This window comes from Hyperolius riggenbachi, chromosome 3 (assembly GCF_040937935.1).
Source record: "Hyperolius riggenbachi isolate aHypRig1 chromosome 3, aHypRig1.pri, whole genome shotgun sequence".
In the NCBI taxonomy this organism is placed as follows: domain Eukaryota; kingdom Metazoa; phylum Chordata; class Amphibia; order Anura; family Hyperoliidae; genus Hyperolius; species Hyperolius riggenbachi.
This window is the reverse complement of record NC_090648.1, coordinates 493,276,289-493,285,639: the sequence shown is the minus strand read 5'-3', so window position 1 is coordinate 493,285,639 and position 9,351 is coordinate 493,276,289. Positions and strand designations below refer to the sequence as shown.

At 36.8% G+C, this 9,351-nt stretch overlaps 1 long non-coding RNA gene across 1 annotated transcript in view; it reads left to right on the top strand.

Annotated features, from left to right (window-relative positions):
• Positions 1-335: 335 nt before the first annotated feature.
• LOC137564395 (uncharacterized) overlaps positions 336-9,351 on the top strand; it is a 58,238-nt gene continuing 49,222 nt past the window's right edge. The window contains exon 1 of the long non-coding RNA XR_011030590.1: positions 336-546. This is a non-coding gene — a long non-coding RNA (uncharacterized lncRNA). The remainder of the gene's footprint in view (positions 547-9,351) is intronic.

The following is a 9,351-nucleotide window of genomic DNA, read 5'->3' as shown; positions in this document are numbered from 1 at the left end:
AGCCGAGAGGCAGCAGCTCCCGCCACCGGCAGATATTACACAAAATAAAACCTGTTCCTTTAACCCTTTCCTGGTCCTCAGACCTAAAAAAAAAAAAACCCACAGCAAGCCCCCTCCCGTAGCGAAGACGTTTCTCACAGAGAGAGAGAGAGAGATGTGCAGAGCAAGGGAAGACAAGCGCGAGTGCACCATATTTTTTTTTTCTTTCCAAAGACCAAGATTTGGCTTTTTCCATTTCAGGCAGATCACTGTACGCCTATTGTAAGCAGAACATCCTGCCTCTTTTGGCATCGTTTCCAAAGGCTGCTCGACTAAGTTCAGCAGAACAAACTTTTTTTTTTCTCTCTCTCTCTCTGCCGAAGAAGGAAGACAAAAAAAAAATCCTGCACGCTATTCCCCACGTTTCTCGCTTTCTTTTTTTTTATATATATATATTTATATAAATACCAGAGTTTTTTTTTCTTTTATTAATGTTATTTTGAGGCACCGAGGAGTTAAACTTAACCTGCTCAATCTTCCGAGGGAAAAACTGACTCAAAAACTAAGGTGGGGTCTTTTTTTTTTTATTATGCTTAAAGAAATTTGTAAAACCGTAATTGGTCGGCCAACGGGAGCTGTGGCAACTGAATTAAGCACACTGTTGTCATTCACTAGCTAAAAACAATACCGATGGCTTCCCAGCTGCACCTCTTGCATTTTAGACCTAAGCAGCTCCCCAACCCTCCTTGAATAAAATGCCCTCTGCTTACAACACTCTCACTAACCTGTATCCCCATTTTTTTTTTTCCTATTCATTTTAATGATAACCTCCGCCAGCCTGGTCCTTTTCTTCGTTACTGTGAGCTGTTTGCAGTCTTGATGGTACAGTCCAAAAAAATGCAAAGACAAAAACGAGGGGGAGGGAAACAGCCAGGCCTCCACCAGCTATTTCTCTCATAGCAACAGTACTTCTTGGTACGTCTGCTTTGGCATACATCAGCATTTCTCCCCAGCCAAGTGTCCTGTTTCGTCATCTCTCGCCATCTCTCCCAACCAATTGAATCCTCTCTGCTGTAATCGAAAAATATATACTTTTAACTTCATTGGTAAATTTGAAGGAGGAAAAAAAAAAGGAAAAAGAAATGGGAGTGAGTGAGAAAGACATTATTAAACGTGCATGGGCTCGACTTAAAAACTTGGGCCTGCAAACAGAAAAAGGTGGGACGGGACTTGATATTATACATATAGATGGGGTATTTATTGACGTTATCAAAAAATGTATTCATGTTAGAAAAGCTATGCAAAAACCTGCACAAAATATATATATATATATATATATATATAATCTCATCACATCAGTGACGTGCTACTTTACAGATACCGTGATCTTGACCGTTACATATTTTCTTACCATTTCATTGAACACGACATTTCTAAATGCATTCACATGACAAATTCACAATTTTTTCTCTTTAACCTCGGTGCATTTTCAATTTCCCATTCCAAAATCTGCATATAGGCATTGCCCACTTCTAACTCAAAATGCACACCCACCTATAACATCCTGTATGCTTTCGGTTTCTTATCTACCCCCCCCCCCCCCCCCCCAAAAAAAAATATGCGTATTTGCAGTCTGCATCCCAAGATGAAATATTCAGATAGAAATAGGTGAGAAGTGCTGGAGATAATAAAAAATAAAATTCAGGTAAAGGATTTAGATGTGAAATAAGTAACAGTGGGGCATGAGGCATCAGAGAGTGGTAATAAAAAAATATGAGAATTTTGTAGGAAAATGCTAAACACAGAGTTTGACATGCTAAAAATAGGTCCGTTCCCTAGTGGGCAGGATGTGGTGTGCTAGTCAAGCAAGGCTAAAAAGACGAGCTGTGTTTAGTATAGAGTGATCAGGGACGTTTCCAAGCCATGCAGCCATACTTAAAGTTCATGGGTGTATTTTTGTTTTGTTGACGAGCAGTTTGCCATGGCTAGATCAGACCACTGTGTGTTTTTGTAATCAAGGCCTAGTCTCTATTATTGGCAGGATTCATTCCATGATAAGAATTGTACAGTTTGCCTTGGGTCAGATATAAAGTCCGAAGTGCATTATACATACATAAATGTAATCTGTATTTTTTTACATGGCCCAAAATATTCACAACAATTGCATTTACCACTATTTTTGCACATTATAAGTCCATTGTGTCGATATCGAACTGAAATAGGTTACTGCCGTAGTTACTGGCAGTATTTTCGGGGCAGTCAGAGCAAATCCTTGGTTTTCAAAAATGAACACTTTTACACTCAAAACCTTCCCCTCCTCTTGTGTGAGACGAAAAGCATTATCATGTGTAAAATATGTCCTAGCTGTACTAGGAAGGGACCGTCCCAGATTCTGATCATTTATTTCTGAAAATATGTGACCCTGGAAGCTTTTTTGGTCTTGGACATGGGAAAAGCTTAAAAACTGACAAAAATATCACGCATGCTTTTTCTTCCTCGTATTAGATTGTTTTGGTGTGTTTTACAGGCAATCATACATATGTGAGATAGACGATGTCATATTTGAAAGTAACACTATATGAAATATTTATTTTAAAGGGATCTCAGTAAATATTTATTAATTTATTAAGATGTGGTGTTTATGATTTAAAAAATAAAAGCAGCAGTCCAATTTCAGAAAAATACAGTTGCGGGGTGCAGAATGGGGTACGGTGACATGTTGTGTGTAAGTGATAGGCTTCCTGTAGCTCAGCTGAAACCTGCCCCTGACAAATATTTTTGCATGTTGGCAGCTATGCTCCTGAGCCTACTTTGCTAACATACCCTTACAATCCAGGACGTAAATTAATATTTTAAAGTGACTTTGAAATTTCCTCATCGAAGACTTATGACTTCCAAACAGGTTGTCATTTTTTGCTAATTGGGGTTAATATTTAAACCTGTAGATAATTAACCCATCATAAGATACATTTGATAAAAATGTCTACAGAAGGTTTAGCTAAATATTTTACTGATGTAAACTTTTTTAAAATTTAAGTAAACGTGATTGAGAACTATAGTTTAAAAAGGCTATAAGGGGAAAAACAATCACCTTTTTAGTGATGCTGGTTTAAGAATAAAGCAGAAATATTCTATGCCAAGTTTTGGCTTACTAGGCCTTTGTTGGGGTCATACAGGGGTAATGCTATAGAATATATACTGTGGAGGACAATTAGGAGCAAGCAGATAAAATGCTAGTGTTACTATTGCCAAACCAATCGACAGAGAGATGGCGACAAATAGAGAGACAGGAAGCATGCAATAAATGTATGTTTAGTAAAACTGTGTATGTTTGTTTATAGTAGTTGCTTTCCTTCCATGATTTGTAATGATATGGGTAGCTGTAATGTCTGCTATTCCCAATTTAAGAAGGAAGAAGTAGAGCAGCTCTTTATTTTTATTAACTTTGTACTTAAAAGATCAGTCAAATCTAAATTTCCTTGCTACCTTGCTAATGAAGGTCGCTTGCAGTTTGAACGCTGATTCAGAAACTCATTCTTATTATAAAATATTTGAAACTTACACAAAGATATATAGTACTTGTTGATTATTCTTAAAGCAGAATGCTGTAAAACCCTAGTGTAAAATCATCTGCAGTTATCATACACAGAATATTCAGTGCGTCACTTTAATGCCTTTAATCCCCTTTTTCGTAAAAAGCAACCATATGAAATCTCTGATATTTTACGTATCTTTAGTCACCGTAAAATGATCTGTCTTGTTTATTGTGGATTGTAATCTGAATATAAAAAACATAAAAACATCTCAAACAAACAACAGGCCCAAAATAAAATTATCCTAAAATTAGCTGTTGGAACTCATGGTATTATATGTTAGCACAAGATAAAAGTTAGGTTAATATTAGAAAGTGGTGTAAACGTCAGAACACCTGGAGTTTAACCTCTTATATACCGACGTTGTAGCACAGAGGAGTATTTTAACTGAAAAGCTTACTTTCTAAGATATATATATATATATATATATATATATATAGATAGATATATATAGATACAATAACATTTCTATAGCGCTTTTCTCCAATAGACTCAAAGCGCTTGCGTGTATATATATATATATATATATATATATATATATATATATATATATATATATATATATATATATCCATCCATCCATGAGACTGTATTTCAAAGTCTTTGATTCATTCTGTTTTAACTGTTGAGGTTGAGACTTTTGACTGAAACATACTAAGATGACATACAGTAAATACACTTTAACCCCTGGTTTGTTAAAGTGACGCAACTTCATATTTTTTTTAAAGGAGATAGGAGTGTGAACATTTCTGAAGTTGTGTAACTGTGCCGCGAATTGCTACATATTAAGGCACAAAAGAGCGGTGCCAAGAGGCAGAAGAATACGTGATGGTCGGTCCCGAAATATCCTGCTGTACTTTTGTGCCCTTTCCTGCCTCTGTCACAGAGCTCTACTCCATATACACAAAATACTGGGAAGCAGCACCACTGATTAGGGAGTATACTAACACAACACAGCTTCGTAAAAATATAAATTTATATATATATATATATATATATATATATATATATATCTCAAATTATTAAAAACACCTTCGCCAATATAAAAGAGCAAAACCACTTTAAATCTGTCGAAGTCACTGTTTCTCTGTTGTGTCTGGCGAATGTCCAGACGCCATTTTAGTGCTTATTCGGTTCCGCCATTTTGTGATTTCTCTGTCATGGCTTATATAGGTAATATGCAGATCGTGCTCAGTCTGTTAGTGTGTATGTATATATATATATATATATATACATATATATATTAAAATATATATATTAGAAAGCAAAGCACACACTTCCTACCAATGCTTGTTGAGATATATATATATATATATATATATATATATATATATATATATATATATATATATATATATATATATATATATATATATATATATATATTACACACACATACACGGAGGGATATCATCCCTTGCACTGCTAGGAAGTTGCAGGTTAGCAATCTCATGCCGAAAGTAAATATATGAGATGTTATGAAATATTCTTGCACGAGAAAACAGCGTAAATGTAATTTGTGTCTGGCAGGTTGCACTGTACACTATTACCCTGCAGACCCTGTCTCCTTATCATGACAGCATTGAATTATTTGTGCAAAACAGCAGGTTTAGTCTGCTTTGCATCCACGGTCATGTTTGTGACACAGACATTCAAGTTTATTGAATGTAAAAATTTTTTTATTAATAAAGAGTAACTAATTTTACCCATATTTATGTACTGTCCATCTGCCAGTGCAAGTTAGTGTTCTACTCTTAATATACATGTGTGTGTGTGTATGTATATATGTATATATATAAACACATACATACATATATATATATATATATATATATATATATATATACAATTTTTTTTTTTATCAGGAATATATCACTTTGTCTGTGATATTTACTGATATACGCACTGTATAAACTAATTTACACTTGCGGACGCAAACAGAACACTCCTCAGTTGCCTAACTTATATCTTAACTCCAGCCCCGGCACTTTATCTCAAGAACTCACTGTTTTATTATTCATTTAGTAAATGAAATGTATTAATTTAATTCATTTAACGAACATAAGATTTCCTGTTATCATCGCCGCTAACTCTTTCTATAAATGTATATTTCATCTATTTTTCCCCCTCACATGTAACAAAAAAGAATATCTCATCATTTTTTTTACAGTCCCTGCTTGAGTGATGTAAACTGCAACTATTTAACTTGCTAAAAATAAAATATGAAAACTAAAACGTTGACCCCCGCAGTTTAACATTAGTGGTTTTGCCACATAACATCTTATGAGGCAATTTTTTCCCCCAGCTTATTAAATATAGTTAGTGAATGCCAATCTGATGCCACAGCATAAAGCATAACTAAAAAAAATAGCAAAACAATGCAAACAATCAAAATAAAAAATTAAATGTTATGAGGCCAATTTCACAAAAATAGCAGTAAAAAAAAAAAAAGAATTTTTTAATAAACTCTGCATTAAGAGGTTACAGTGCAGACTGTGGTTAGCAGCGCAGTGTACAGGGGGAGACAAGTTCGATACTCCTGATAATCAGACACCTGCTGTTTACATAGCATTTCTCTGTTATCCTTTCTATGTGATCAATTCCTGACTTGTAATGAGGCATTGCGACTAATAAGTGTTGTCTGCAGTCCTGCCTTTCACACGCTAATTACTTATCATTACTTGCGTCGCACAATACAAACACATTCTATTCAGAATATTCTCTGCCATTCCCTTGCATGTGACTTTGAATTTTGCTGATGTGCCAGTCACAGCTCTGCACTTTTCTAAATGTAGATGTGGGAAACCAGGGATACTTTTTAGTCGCAGTGAATTTGAGCCTGTTCTGGAGGAACGCAGATTTGGTTACCGGAATGTATTCTCTGGTTAGATCCTTATTGTAGTAGTGGAAGGCACTGTGATAAAATAGAGAAATTATTATTTAGCATTTATATAGCGCCGACATCTTCCGCAGCGCTGTACAGAGTATATTGTCTTGTCACTGCCACAATCTAATCCCTACCATAGTCATATGTCTAGTGTATCATAGTCTAGGGACAATTTAGGGGTGAAGTCAATTAACTTATCTTTTTTTGGGTTGTGGGAGGAAACCGGTGTGCCTGGAGGAAGCCCACACAGATACAGGGAAAACATACAAACTCCATGCAGATAGTGCCCTGACTGGGATTCGAACCGGAGACCCAGCGCTGCAAGGGCAAGAGTGCTGCCCACTATGCCACTGTGCTGCTTAGTGGCAGAGAAGTTTACAAGAAGATGTAAAGGCTTGATCACACCTGTGGGTCTGTATGGGGGTCAGGCCAAATCTACACACATTCAAATATTTCTCTCATATAAATATATACATTGGCCTCAATTCACTGAGATCCTGCTGGAGATAAGGCGAGAGAAAACTTGCCACCACATAGTAAGAGAGTTATCTTATCTCTTCATTCCCTAAGTTACCTCCTCTGTAGTTATTTTCACACGCAGTTAATTAACAGCCTGTCTTTAACTCTGGAGTTATTTTAAGGATTGAAGAGTTAAGTTAAAGACAGAAGAGGTAACTTTAGGTTTGCCTGAGGTAAAATATTTCCTGAATACTACATGCCTCATCACCATGGTGATAACACTAGAAACGTTATTAAAGACAGGAGATAAAAGCTTAGTGAATTGAGGCCATTGTGTTCTCTAATGGCAGGTACCGGTAAATGGGCATAAGAGTTGGAAAATGACTGCTTTCCCTGTGACATTTACCTCTGATGCAAAAACACAGATTCCACAACAGCCTGCCCTCTCAGGTGGCAAAGTGTACCTGTAAATGAGCCTCTAAAGTTATACACATTACATACAGCAGACTACTTTCATCCAAAACGGTCATGTCTAATCATTTTAGGTGACTGTACAGGATAGACTGGTACAGTTTTTAAAAATAATAAATTGGGCGGTAGTGGTGGAATTACCGTATTTCCCCATAGAAGACTCAGATGAGTACATGTTCAGTTCAAAATACTTTTAATTAATATTTCCACAATGCAACACGTTTTGCAGGCAAATCACGCTTCATCAGGCAAATAAGGAGTACTCTGAGAATCTGTCTGTTGGCCAAGCACCTCTGTCTGGCCAGCAGACAGATTCTCAGAGTAATCCATATATGCCTGATGAAGCGGGATTTGCCTGCAAAACGTGTTGCATTGTGGAATTATTGATTAAAAGTATTTTGAACTGAACACCTACTCATCTGAGTCTTCTATGGGCAGGTAAGTCCACCAATACATCCCAATTTATTATTTTTAAATACAATTGATTTTATCCTTTTGGCGCCTCTGTACCAGTTTATCCTGTACATTTCTAGCTGTTGTGTGTCCTGCCATATCCCACTACCTCTTTCCATAGGACAGGACTCCCCGCTCAGTCTGTACGTATCTCCATAAAGAGTCATTCCATTTTCATTAAAAAAACTACTTAACAAATATCATCACTATTACAAATCATTTTATCATCTAATTCCATTAAATATTCTTTGTCAAATTTAAGCTGCAGGTGTTATAACGTTTTGCTGGAAACCATGGCAACAGCAGATGATGAAGTGTGACAGTCTGAATCCCTGGGTGATTAAAAGGTCTATATCAACAAAACATAACTTTGATCAGATCCTCAAAATACAGAACGTGGCTACATACAAAGGATTGGTGGTAAAGCCAGAGTGTATTGCCCTGTGTAACTGTATGAAATGTATAGTGTATAGTGCCATTGATTCTCTCCTCTACGATATACCAGTAATAATAGACAAAGGCCTATATGCAAATCCCTATTTCTCCTTAGTTTTCTCCTAGAGGATTTTCTCACCTTGGCCCATATGCAATTAAGTTTTTCTCCTAAGTTTTCTCCTAAGAGATAAATCTTCTGTTTACAATAACTTTCCTGCACTTTTCAACTGAAAAAAGTACAGAAATGCAAATGAAAAAGTACTAAAAAGTACTAACAAAATTAGTATTTTCTTGCTTTCTGGCGGCCTAGAAGGTATTTTATTAAAAATATCACCTAGGAGAAAACTCGTGAGAAAAAGTTAATTGCATGTGGGCCCTTGTCATAAAATATCTTTAACCACTTCAGGACCATAGGTTTACACCCCCCTAGTGACCAGGCTATTTTTTTACGATTCAGGCCACTTCAGCTTAAAGCGCTCGCTGCAGGGCCGTACAACTCAGCACACAAGTGATTCCCCCCCCCCCTCCCTTTCTGCCCACCAGCAGAGTTTTCTATTGGTGGGCTCTGATCGATGCTCCTGTGTTTTTTGTTTTGTTTTTTTAATAAATTTGTGCATTTTTTATTAATTTAATTTCCCTCCCCCCACCAGCCAAAGACAGGGATGGGCTGTCATAAGCTCCGGAGCCTCCAGAGGGGATAGTCAAGTGACACGGCAGTCCCCAGTACAGCGCTGCCGTAGACCGCAGCACTGTACAATGTAAATAGATGGAGGTTTCGCCGTCTAACAGTCTCCTAGCGGCGATCGTTTGCTGGGAAACTGATGACAGAGCAGAGCCCTCATTCAAGCGGGCGCGCAATCTCCTGCACAACCCCGCCCCAGGGCTTGACGCCTTTCTGCGTTGGGCGGTCGGGAGGGGGTTAATGCCACCAGCAAGCAAGAAAATACTCAGAATCATTTTGAGAGTACTTTTCACCAATTTTTAGGTACTTTTTCAATTGTAAAATGCTTGAAAGTTATTTTTTAAGAGAATATGAAAATTATTTCCTAGGAGATAACTCAGGAGAAAAAGTTA